General features: G+C 41.6%; 1 protein-coding gene across 4 annotated transcripts in view; it reads right to left on the bottom strand.

The window, feature by feature from the left end:
• The window catches only part of aanat2 (arylalkylamine N-acetyltransferase 2), a 49663-nt gene that overhangs the window by 5796 nt on the left and 31467 nt on the right, over positions 1–12400 (bottom strand). The window lies entirely within an intron of this gene.

Here is a 12400-nt window from a genome sequence, read left to right as displayed (position 1 = left end):
AGCAGTGCAATAGTTTTAATAGCTAACAAAGTGCACACAAGTTGCCCTGAAGTCGTACGTAAGAGCTAAGGGAAGGGGGAAATCACAAATAAACAACTGGAGTAATAGCAATGTAAGAGTAAGCAGTATAATGAAACCATTATATAAAGTGCAAAAGAACAGCTCAGGAGAATAAGCTGCTGAATGTATTATGTATTATGTACAATGTATTACCAAAAAGGTAAAGGGGATCTTACTCCCGTTGCTGGCAATGGGTTCTACCAGAGGTTATGCACTGTGCAAAAGTAGGTTGCTTTTTAAGGGCGCCAGTATACTTTTCTTGAATCCAAGACGGTAAGCTGGAAAGATTGATTGAATTTTATGGTGAGTGTCAGTCCATCTACCAATACAATAAAACACCATAGCACCATGCACAGAGCACTTCTGGGATGAACTGGAACAACCAATACATGAGGGACAGCAGGGAGTAATTAACACCAAGAGATGGGCTTTAACTCCCTATTAAGTAAAATGTAAACAGCTGCCTTCTGGCATTTGCCTGTTGTCCTCATATATTTGGAAATACAGTGCAGCCATTGACATGCAAATCAAATGGCCCTGATAAAAAGGCGATTTATGCATTTATACAGTCCGATGGCATAAATGTAGAACTCTCTGCCTTTTTCAATCATGAGCGCACTGACGTAAGCCCTGCAATCACAGATTTCCTGATTGCCACTCTCAGGTCATTTATTATCACCAATCATCCAATACACACACACACACACGCACACAACCTGGTTCCCTAACACGGCTCAACACACAAAAACAAAGTGATCGGAGAGCAATCCAAAAGCAAGAATCCTGTACTGATTTTGATATTCTGAAACTGTTCTCTGGACCCGAAGACCTCATCTGAACAGCATTTGCGGAAGCCCGTTTTGAATAAGGGAGGTTATGACCCGACAGTTTCTGTTCACCATGATAATGTGTTTTCCACTGCTGTTACAGAACAAGTCAGACAATACAACATACGCCAAGGGCTCTAGTATGAAAGAGGACACGTCACAATGCCACTCAAACCTCGCTCTACTTTTAGAAACGTTCAACTTGCCCAGACAAACTGGTTTTTAAGCCAACATTCAAACCCACTTACAATTTCAATCTCACCTTTTTAAATGTTCTTTGTCCAAACGTTTAAGGAAATTTTGATATAGGAGCCACCAAACTACTTCAGTTTACTTCTAGTTTTTATTCAATCAGTGTTATGTATTTACACAAGAAGGCTACAAATAAATCCTGCATAGCAACTGGATTTCTAAAACACTCATTAACCTGAACTGCCTCATTTTCACATCATCTTTGGGCTGCGAAGTCCATACTCCATTGTGAGAAAGGAGATTACAGGAATTAGATACAGCATCCCCACAGTAGCTTTACTGTAATGTAGAAGATCAAAGTAATGAGAACTATAGAGTGAAAGAGAAAGGCCGGGAGATTCCATAGAAAAGTGTTACCAATGTGATACAAAACCATTTGCCTTTCAAATCTGTTTGCTTTCCATTACACCAGCGCTGCAGAACCTCCTCCCTGCTTCTCCTCCAGTATTGGGTGATATAAATGGGCTATCTGAGAACATTTTAACAGTCTTTTTGGAGGCAAATAAGGCAGAATAACAGGCTTAGGTCTGCTGCTGCCAGGACAATGAGGAAACCTGCCCCCCGCTTTCCACTTCACTGGTCTGGGGCAGACTGGGGAAGAGACGGAGGCTGGGAGAGAGCGAGAGATGGGAGGCAGTGAAGACAGTGGGAAACTTTGGACACCAAAACTGGGAGGCAGTCCTGATTGGTTGAGTGAAACCCCAATCAAGTAACGAGGAAACCCAGCTTTATATAATGTGATAATTGGTGTACTTTTAATAATAAAAACACAATCAAGCATAAGTTTAACTCATTCCACACAAATCGGATCTTCTACAGATTGCCTTTATGCAGAGTTGTGATAGTAAGATATCCTGGTGTGACTTAATTAAGGTGGTTATGCTTGGAAATTAAACAAAAATCGACACATAACATGAAGGTCCAAAACAGGAATTTTTATGAACAGAGTAATCTAAAACATTAAAATTGTTATCCAGCTGTAAGCACTACAAGTCATGACGCTCGACTGTCCTGACTTTTTACCAGCATGTAAACACAGCCAGTGCTAACTGATGCACCAGACAGACGCCTGAGAGAAACCGCATCCTTCATTCAATAAATGGTACATCAACATGGTTTTCTCAGCCTTCAATGAATCACAACCTTTGCATTAACTGCTATTATATGCCATTAGATAGATTAACCTTTTTGCTCCAGCACATATAAACAACCTATAACATATATATCCCCAAGCGTGCAGACTATATACAGTATATTATGGTACAGTCCATAGTTAATACATTGCCTGCTGAGGCTCTCTATAGAAATTACTTGACCTTTACTTTCTACCCAAGCACCTGATTTTTAATCTCTCCAGATGGCTTTGAATACCCATGAGTGAAAAACAAGATCTTATAGTGTTATCAAGCAGTAATTATCCCAGGTACACTCAATCCTTTCAAGAAAGCCTATTTTTGGAGCTCTAAATGGAAAGGGAAAAAAAGCAAATGGATATGAAATGCCTCCATCTGCCAGATTCCATATTTATAAGTTTAATCATGCCGAAGGTGGGGGGGCTTCGCCGAGGTGCGGTAACCCCCTCACTACCACACATGGAGCCATGCTGCCCTGCACACTGGGCTGAACTCCATTTTCACTTAATTTGAGGATTTTTTTTAAAAACCCAAAAGCATGGTGAGATTCATCCATGTAGACACTGCCCAGACAGCAAAATAGTTCTGGCTCAGAACTGTTCCAAATGTAGCTGGAGAGCTGGCCCAGATCTATATACCAGATCTGGGCTGGTGTCAATTTGCACAACAGGACAAAACCGGAGCGCAACCAGCCCTCCCAATTCTCCAGGTTGGATTGAAATAATGAATTTAATTTCCTGAATTTCTCTGGAAATCTGGTGCAGGGGGCATAGCCATGACTCGCCTTGGCATATGTGTAATTGACGGCGACCGTAAATCCTCAAGATACTCCTCTGGAGGTTGGCTAAGTGAATCAGTTCAACTTTTTAAGTAAAAATAAATAAAAAATAAACTGATAGACTCTCATCCTCACTATCAGTGTCTCCATAGTGAGTTCTAGAAAACAAATCAATCACCTATAATAGAAGCCATAACTAAAAAATGAATCATTCCATGATAAACAATAAGTGGGGTAAACTGATTTTTAAAATTCTTACATTTTGGATTAGGTAATTAAAGAGACAATTAATACTATCTTGATACTGTTTTGATTAACAATTTAAACTTCCTAAAACATTAATATTGGACCATACCATCAGTATAAATTACACTAGCATTTATTTAAACATTTTTTTACAATGAGCAAAAAAAAATCCAGCAGCATTATCTCCTCTTACCACACTGCAGCCTACATTAATTGAAGGCATTTCGTGAAACCTATAAAACAGTGGTTTCAGTTATAGAGATACAATATTGATTTTATGCCTTATATAAATCTGTGAAAAAGCTCCAGCTCAGAACATTCTCAAAACACTAGACTAACGTTATGCTAAATTGAAAATCCACCTGTCCTCACACTTATTTCATGTTGCATTGCATTTACATTATTTCCATTTAAATATGTGCCCCCCCCAGCTTAATAATGCACTTTACATTTACAGGGATTAACCCATCTGTGCCCTTGCTGGGAATGTGAGAATTAGAGGGCAACAGCAAACTCTGGACTGTTTATCTACTATACCCCTCCAAATATTTTCATGAAGAAATAGTCCTAAAAGAATACTCACTAATTCAAATGTTACTTAATGACATTAAAAAGTACAATTGTCCTATTCCAGCTAGCTCCATTTATAACCACCAACAATGGCCACAGCTGGTAATTTAAAAAAGGTCTAATAAACTGTCCTGTACTCGGATATACATTTCCCATTTTGTTTGCTTATGTTAATGCAGTTCTTAAAAAGAAAGAACACACTGGTGAGCTCAGGAACACCAAAAGTCCAAGAAGACCATGGAAAACAACTGTGGTGGATAACAGAAGAATTCTTTCCCTGGTGAAGAAAAACTCCTTCACAACAGTTGGCCAAATCAAGAACACCCTCCAGGAGGTAGACGTATCTGTGTCAAAGTCAACAATCAATCAAGTACTTCACCAGAGTAAATACAGAGGGTTTAACACAAGATGTAAACCATTGGTAAGCCCCCAAAACAGGAAGACCAGATTAGAGATTGCCAAAAAAATATCTAATGAACCCTGTACAGTTCTGGATCAACATCCTATGGACAGAGGAGACAAAGATCAACTTGCACCAGAATAATGGGAAGAGAAGAGTATGGAGAAGGGAAGGAACTGCTCATGACCCGAAGCATACCACCTCATCTGTGGCATGGGCCTGTATGGCTGCCAAGGGAACTTGTATGTATTGATGATGTGACTGCTGACAAAAGCAGCAGGATGAATTCTGAAGTGTTTAGGGCTATATTATCTGCTCTGATTCAGCCAAATGCTTCAAATCTCATTGGACGGCACTTCACAGTGCAGATGGACAATGACCCGAAGCATACTGCGAAAGCAACCCAAGACTTTAAGGCGAAGAAGTGGAATGTTCTGTAATGGTCAAGTCAATCACCAGCATGCATTTCACTTGCTGAAGGCAAAACTGGAGGCACAACGCCCCAAGAACAAGCAGGAACTAAAGACAGCTGCAGTACAGGCCTGGCAGAGCATCACCAGGGAAGAAACCCACTATGTGGTGATGTCTATGGGTTCCAGACTTCTGGCAGTCATTGACTGCAAAGGATTTGCAACCAAGTACTGAAACTCACAATTTAATTCATGATTATGTTAGTTTGTCCAAATACTTTTGAGCCCCTAAAATTGGGGGACCACATATAAAAATGGGTGTAATTCCTACACCATTCACTCAATTTGGAAGTATCTACCCTCAAATTAAAGATGAAAGTCTACACTTAAAACAGATCTTGATTGTTTCTTTTCACATCCATTGTGGTGCCATAGAGACAAAATTATGGCAAATTGTGTCACCAAACTGTATGGACCTAACTGTAGGCAATCCAAAAACATGGAAGAATACAGTTAAACACAGTATTTACAGCACACTCTGCAACACATCATTTAAGGGGTATCCAGTTTTCAGTCGAGACTAAACTGCCAAAACCATTTGAAGGTGATTTTAGTGGGAGGCTAAAAGTGTTGATTAGTTGTGTGAAGCCAATTAGAGGATGCAGAGAAAAAGAGAGTCCATAATACAGTTGAAACCTTATACATGTATAAACATCAAATTGTTGTTTATGCAATCTTAAACATCCTGGTAATATCAAGTTAGAAAGCCCATGATTTAATTTTACCTATGTACAGTCAGTCCCAAAGACGCAGACCAATTTGTATACACTCACTCGGATGTGTAGAGATTGATCAGAAAACTAAAGTGCTTTCGATTGCATGTCTGAAATTGACATCTTTGAATATCAAGGAGTTACATTAATTTTGGGTTCCAGAATATTACTCATTACAGAGTGAAATCCCACACACTATGGCTATACAGTAGGTGAAGCTACTGAAAGAACCACAAATGTGATGGTTTTAAATAACTGTTACGACCCCGCCCTTGTGAATCTGTGGTGCTGTTTGTCTTCTCTGCCTGTAATTCGTTTAGGTGTGATTTGCTGAAGAGTTACCTCATTGGTGTTACCTCATTGGTTCCCCAATCCTTTGTTGCTGGCCAATCACAGAAGGACCTTTGCCGTTTAGTGTGTGAAAGAAGACTGTTATGGTGGTGTTTTGTTTTGTCTTGTATTTTGCCTGGCTCTGTTTCCTATAAGTATGGAGAAGGGCTAGGTAAGAAACCCATGGGTATACGCTGCATCACATAGTTGTTTGTTTGTTATATACACTAGGTTAGGAGCACGTGGATGTCACCATCTTTCTGTAGCAGGTAGGTTAGATTGAGGCCTTAGTACTGTCATAGGTAGGGATAGAGGTGTAGGGAAGTCAGGGCCTTTTTGTTACTTTGTTCTGACAGACCATTCGCACGGCCCTTCTCCTACCCTTTGTCAGTTAGCCACCACCCCTTCATATACATTACCTGTCCATTGTTATATTTGTAAAACCTGCCTATTGTTATATTATGTAACCCTGTCCAATGTTATCTATACATATAAGCCTTTCTATTAACTTTTACTTTAACTTTGTTAGCAAGTAGTTTATTACTTGCTAAAAGGAAATAAAATCCCTCTTCCGGGAAACTTGTATTGTTGCTTGGTACACACTTTATTGCTCTCGCCATTACATCGTCATTTCTACCCCAGTGTGTGTGTGTGCATGGGCGGTTATGTTGCCCTCCACTCCACTCTACCATTGGAGTGAGGAGCGTAACAATAACTAATACGGTTGCAAAAAAAAAATGCATGCTAACAATAGATTTAATTTACTGACAAGACAGAGTTTGTGATGAAGTCACCTGTATGTCTTGTGTATCAGGAGGAAATTTAGAGGGGAAGTAAGGCAGCAGGGCTTTGAGAAGATTCAATAAAACAAGTTTAATCATGTTAATCATTTAACCATATGAACAGGTATGTGCCAGATTTCCATCTCTAGTTACATAGATCAGATGCTAAATGACATTCAGACATTAACCTTATGGGGTACATAAGAAATACAAGATATTTTAAGAAGAAAGTGCAGATTAAGTGCGGGCTTAATCAAGTGTGTGCTGGCCTGAATCTAGCAAGACCTGGGTTCAAATCCTGGTGTGGTATCGTTCTTCCATATTTGAGCTGTGTTTTTGGGTACCACAGGGGGCAGTGTGTGGTGGATATAGCAGATCTTCAAACAACTGCTCGAGAAGTCCTTTGTGGCTCATCTTGTTGGGTGCTAGTCTTCTGAAGATTTGTTGCCTGTGCATTGTTTTAGTGCTAGCTAAAGCATTATATCCAGTGAGCCACAAAGGCTTCCCCTATTATGTGCTCACAGATCTGGTATATCAACCTCACACTGCCCCCTCTAGTACTAAACCAATGCTCAAGCAACAGATCTTCCTAAGAAAGGTGCTCCACCAAGATTCAAACTCAGGACTTGCCAGCTTTGTGACTAGCACCCTACATTGTGAGACACAGCAGTTACAATTCTGGCACAGAAAATTAGGAACTTGCTTCTTGTTATAATGCAATAGAATTCACCATCACTTGATTGCCAGTGGAGTGGTGACCACATGGCTGACACACGGACACTGGGACTGAGGAGAGGTGTAGGATCACTCCTACAGCACTACCAATTACAGAGAGCAGCTCCAACTCATTGTTTCACCGGAGAACTTGATATTTCAGGTGGACCTCGGGAACTTCAGAAACCGCAGGATTAGAAGATGTTACCAGTTAAAGAGATAGTGTTAATGAAAACAAACCAACTGTTTTGTAAACTGCTACATTTCTTGGACAGACAAACAATTTGCAGAATTAATCTTGCAGTCCAGCAAGGATGGCTGTTACTCTTTCTTTTGGGTCGATTATTAAAAACCAAACAAAATGACCTAGCACATGAAATGCCTTCAGACTACAACCAACAATCAATTAAACTTAGTTTTTATTGCAGATTACAAAACAATAATTACAGATGGTTTACTCATAGATAGAGAACATATTTAATGCTTTGCCAGCATTAAGCAGTTTTTAGAGAGGTTATACTGTACAGCAGGGAGACAACTAATTACTTACGATTGTGGGTCAGTCATTTGCATAAGTAGGAAAAAACTATTAAAAAGTAGTTAAGAGAGACTTTGGGGGGGGGGGGGGATAAATTACTAAAACTACGCAGACAATCGGAGACTTAAAAAAGTAACGTTGAATCTTAGAGTCAGTGCCTTCATGGACACAGTTTTCCTTGTGTAGGCCAAGGGCAGGCTGTGGACTCAAGTGGGAGAGGAGCAGGTCGCAGTGGGTCATGCACATCGAATCTCAGATGCCAGAAGGTTGCTCTGCCCGGGTCTTTCCGGGCCCACATTTTCAAACCTCGTACTCTACAGAACTGCGTGACCCTGAGAACAGCACACAGCCACAGACACGAATAAATGAATATGCCATCTCTCTTCTTAATGGACTGGGGAAAGTGCAGCTGCGCATTTTAACTGATCCATTTTAGGCCTAGCTGGACCATCGAGTGTAGCCTGCAATGCCACAACACCATCTCTTAATGGACTGGCCTTGTGTCAGCAGGGCAGAAGGGGAAGGGGGCTGTTAAGTGCTGGGGGGGGGGAGTCAATCTGCCAGCAAAGGAAAAAGGCAAGAAACATTCCAGAAACAGAAAAGCGTTGCATGCAATTTTAATTTTAATCACCTGGAAATCTATAAGGGAGAGAATTAGTCTTCCATCATCAATGCTAATAGGGTCTTTATTTTGCTCCTATAACAAGGAAGCAGCATCTGTGTAAATTGAGTAGAGCCAGTAATTTAGAGATAATTAATGTCTTGATTCAACTCCTCTCTTTAACGAGCGATGAAGTATAATGCCGCAGTCTGTCCCCCACCCTCCTCCTCTCTCTTAACTATTACTGAACAGAAAAAAAAAAAGAAAAAAAACCTGGGTAACTATGTTAACACAAGCCCTATTCAGAACGCAAAATTAATATTTCAAGAGTGTTCTCCTTAATGAGGGGAGTGAAAAGCTAAGGAGGACAAATGTTCTTCAGAGGCTGGTGTGGTCCTCCAACTCATCATCTTTATTTTGGCAGTTCAGCAGCAATGGGGAAATAGACTGCCCCCCTCCCCCCACCTTCACTCAGCCCCACGGTGAGATGATAATGTGAAGTGAAGAGAGACATATGAGAACTCAGTGATCTGCATTGAATCATCACAGAGGTAGAGACCCCATGACCCTCTCAGCTTCGCTATTAGAAATGCCACTCTCTGATTAGGACACGGTTTTTATTTGGCTGCATGACAATGAGATAATCTGCATTCTCCAAGCCTGGCACCGGAGATGAAGGAGTACTTTACACTGTCTGCACATTACCTCTTGATTTCATTTCCAACTTGATGCACAACCTATCTGGTCTGTCACAAATGATTCTCGCTCGTTGTCCCTGGCTTATTCAGGAGTATCACAGCGCAAATATAAAAAATATAATATTTTTCTCTCCCCTCAGAGACTAGGTTGAAAAGGAGAGAGCAGAGATGTAAAATCCCAGAAACAACACACTCATTTGAGGCACAGGCATAGTTCTTTAGTCTTGTCATCTCAAAATGTTTTTTTTCCTGACCCTGGTAAGCTGCCTAAGGGGTTTACGAATGGCCATGCGAGGAGAACTGGCATGAATACTTTATTTCAACTGGTTCGGCAGGAAATCAGATTCAAGTGAATGCGTAAATGCGGACTGCGGCGATGGCAAGGTGGTTAATATGTAATTAGAGTGAATGGGGTGACACTCGCTTTAGCACTGAGCCAGAGACAGACGAGTGACCTGGTAAGTAACCCCCCTGCACTCAGCCGGACATGCCTAATGCTCACGTGTTGAAAGATCAGCTGGTTTATCCCCCCAGGCGCGATGCTTACCTAATGACCCAGAGAGATGTGCGAACAGCCGCACTGCCATTCGCCCTCTGCAAAGGACTGCAGGTCCCTTGCCCACTGTATGCCATTGTGTCTCCCCAGGACCCCCCGACAACATCCCCCCTGAAAGTGAAGGGATAAACAAAGCCCAGTCAGCAGCATGCCCAAAACAAAGGCTCACAGAGAGGTGATATGAGAGAAGCCACGGGGGTAACCGCGATGCTTTCAACACCGCAGTGATGAGCACACAATGCCCCCCCCACCTCCGCCTCAGGACCCAGCGCTGGTAGTAATTAAGAGTCTCATAAATACTGCTTACAACTCTGATGGAAAGAGGGGAGTCATTGTGCAGCGACAAGTGGACAACAAACAAGAGGATTACTGACAGAGAGAATCCTGCACCGTAGGACACACTCATGACAATTTGAGCTTCATTTTTATTTTTTGGGTATTCAGTGGGGGAGCACTGGGCTGCAGCATTCCTGGATTAGTGCCACCATTATTTTAGACTTGTTTCAGTCTAGTGTTGCCTTCCTGAAGCAGTGACACAGCAGCCCGTGTGCTGGAGAGCAGGTGGTCTTTGAGAGGGTCCATCCTCTCTATTGTGTCCCCCAATTAGCGCCACTACAATGCACACAGACACCTGACACGGGCCTGGCCCCCTACCCAGTTCACTACCTGGGTGCTTCACTACAGGCTAGGAGTAGACCAGTAGAAGGTACGTCAGCCACAACTAACAGCTGGGAATATCCATCCATCCATCCATCCATCCATCCCTCACATCACATCACATAACAGTGTTTTAGTTCAATAGCAATTTACTGCAGTAGATTGGCAGGCCCTGTGGAGAAGCACACACTCCATCACAGCCCCAGGGATCAGGTGTTAATGCTGGGCCTTCTTCTCTGCAATCAGCCGCGTCTCGGTGCCGCCCCCCTTCCCTCCATTAGCCCCGAACCCCTTTTAAAGGGTGGCTGCTCCCTGCTAATTACCCTCTCCGCTGCCAGTCCTGGAAAGCCTCAGCCAGCTCATTAAGGATCACTTTAACGAGGCTCTCGGTTTCCACAGGAATGCCCCTCCAGCCCCCTGGTACCCAGCGCTGCAGCTTGAGGGATGCTCACCTTTCACACAGCGGCCGTTCTGGACTACTAGATTAACAGCACAGTATGATCTCTCACAGAAGCCTCTTCTTGTAGCTTCTTGCACCTTTTACTTGGAAGACCAATCCTATAAATCTAACAAATTATATACACTGTTGTCAATGGAAAGGAAACAAGACAGTTGCTAAAAAGAGGTGGCACTGAGTGGATTTTATGGTTAACCGTGGTTAAGCAACATGCTCAGCTACAATAACTTCTGCTCTGCAGGGAGATGGCAGGATGTTCCCCTACCATCCTTCAAAAGGATTCAAGGCATGCGTAGGACTAAGAGTGGGCCGGTTAAGTGTGTGGAGAACAGCCGTCGTGACTCATGTGTAAGATGGTGGCAGACCCTTCTGCTTCAACAAAAACAAACTTGGCTCCTGACAAGCTTCTTAGGCAGACTACATTTGCCTTTTTCATTTTAATTTACAGCATTTTTTTTTATTAGAGTAATTAACTCCCACCGCTTTTATACACCATCTTAAGTGCAACATTGTTGAGAGTGGAGCACAGAAGGCAAGTCTTGTTCAATAAGGAGATCATTTAAAAAGCAGCAAAGAAATGCATGAACGACAACTTTGAAAGCAGAAAAACAGTCAAGGAAGGAAAAAACCTCTCCCATCTGTCCACGTCTCTGCCACGTGCGGTTAAACAAGGTGTGACCATAATTCAAGTACCTGGCTTTCAAGGTCCAGCTAATCTTTTTAAAGCTGACAACTCGAACGCAGTGTATTGTCTGAAAGAATGCAATATGTTCCTTCTGGGAATTTACTTTGCACTGTCTAATCAGTAATCAATGCAAGTACAGGCTTGCTGTGTCCAAAGGTGCCGTGCAAATCAGAGGTTAATCACAAAAGCCCTTTACTGCCTTCGGCATTTATGAAGGAGAGAGAGAAAAAAAAAGAAGGAAAAAAAAAAGCCCTGTACACAATTCAAACAATGTGGATTACAGTGTTCTACAACTGTCAGAGTAATTGGACTCATTGCCTCCCAAGTCCCAGAAACGTATTTGCATGAGTGGTTAGAGGAGTATCAGTTACACTTTTCTCTTTGGCTTGTGAGTCTTGTGACCACAAATGTTTTTTTTGTTTTTTTTTCTAATCTTATCTGGAGCATTCACAAGTAATTAAGGCTGCTTTGCCAATGATACACCTTGGCTAGTTTCACATGTATCCCCTCACAGTCACACACACAATGTCCATTTGAATTGAGAACATCTTCCGTGTGCAGAATTATTATTACTTAATAATAATAATAATAATAATGATAATAATAATAATAATAATAATAATAATAATAATAATAATATTATTATTATGCCTAGTTGGGGGACACCATTATCCATTGTGGTTCAAATTCCCAAGCATTATAAATACACCAGCTACAGGAAACGGTAACAGTGGGAAAAGTTACAAAATAGTAAAATGGTTGAGCAAAATCAAATACAGAACAGAAGTGAGTGAGTTATACAGTGAGCAGGTAAGGAAGCAGAATTACAATACCACTGAACACAAAGCATGTTGATCTAATTCAACAATATGGGCGATGTGAATTTCTGTAATGGGCAATGAAGACTACACTCCAGCAGACTTTACAGCAGGA

Source organism: Amia ocellicauda, chromosome 17 (genome assembly GCF_036373705.1).
Source record: "Amia ocellicauda isolate fAmiCal2 chromosome 17, fAmiCal2.hap1, whole genome shotgun sequence".
NCBI lineage: Eukaryota > Metazoa > Chordata > Actinopteri > Amiiformes > Amiidae > Amia > Amia ocellicauda.
The sequence above is the reverse complement of the archived record's forward strand: the minus strand, read 5'-3'. Positions and strand labels throughout refer to the sequence as shown.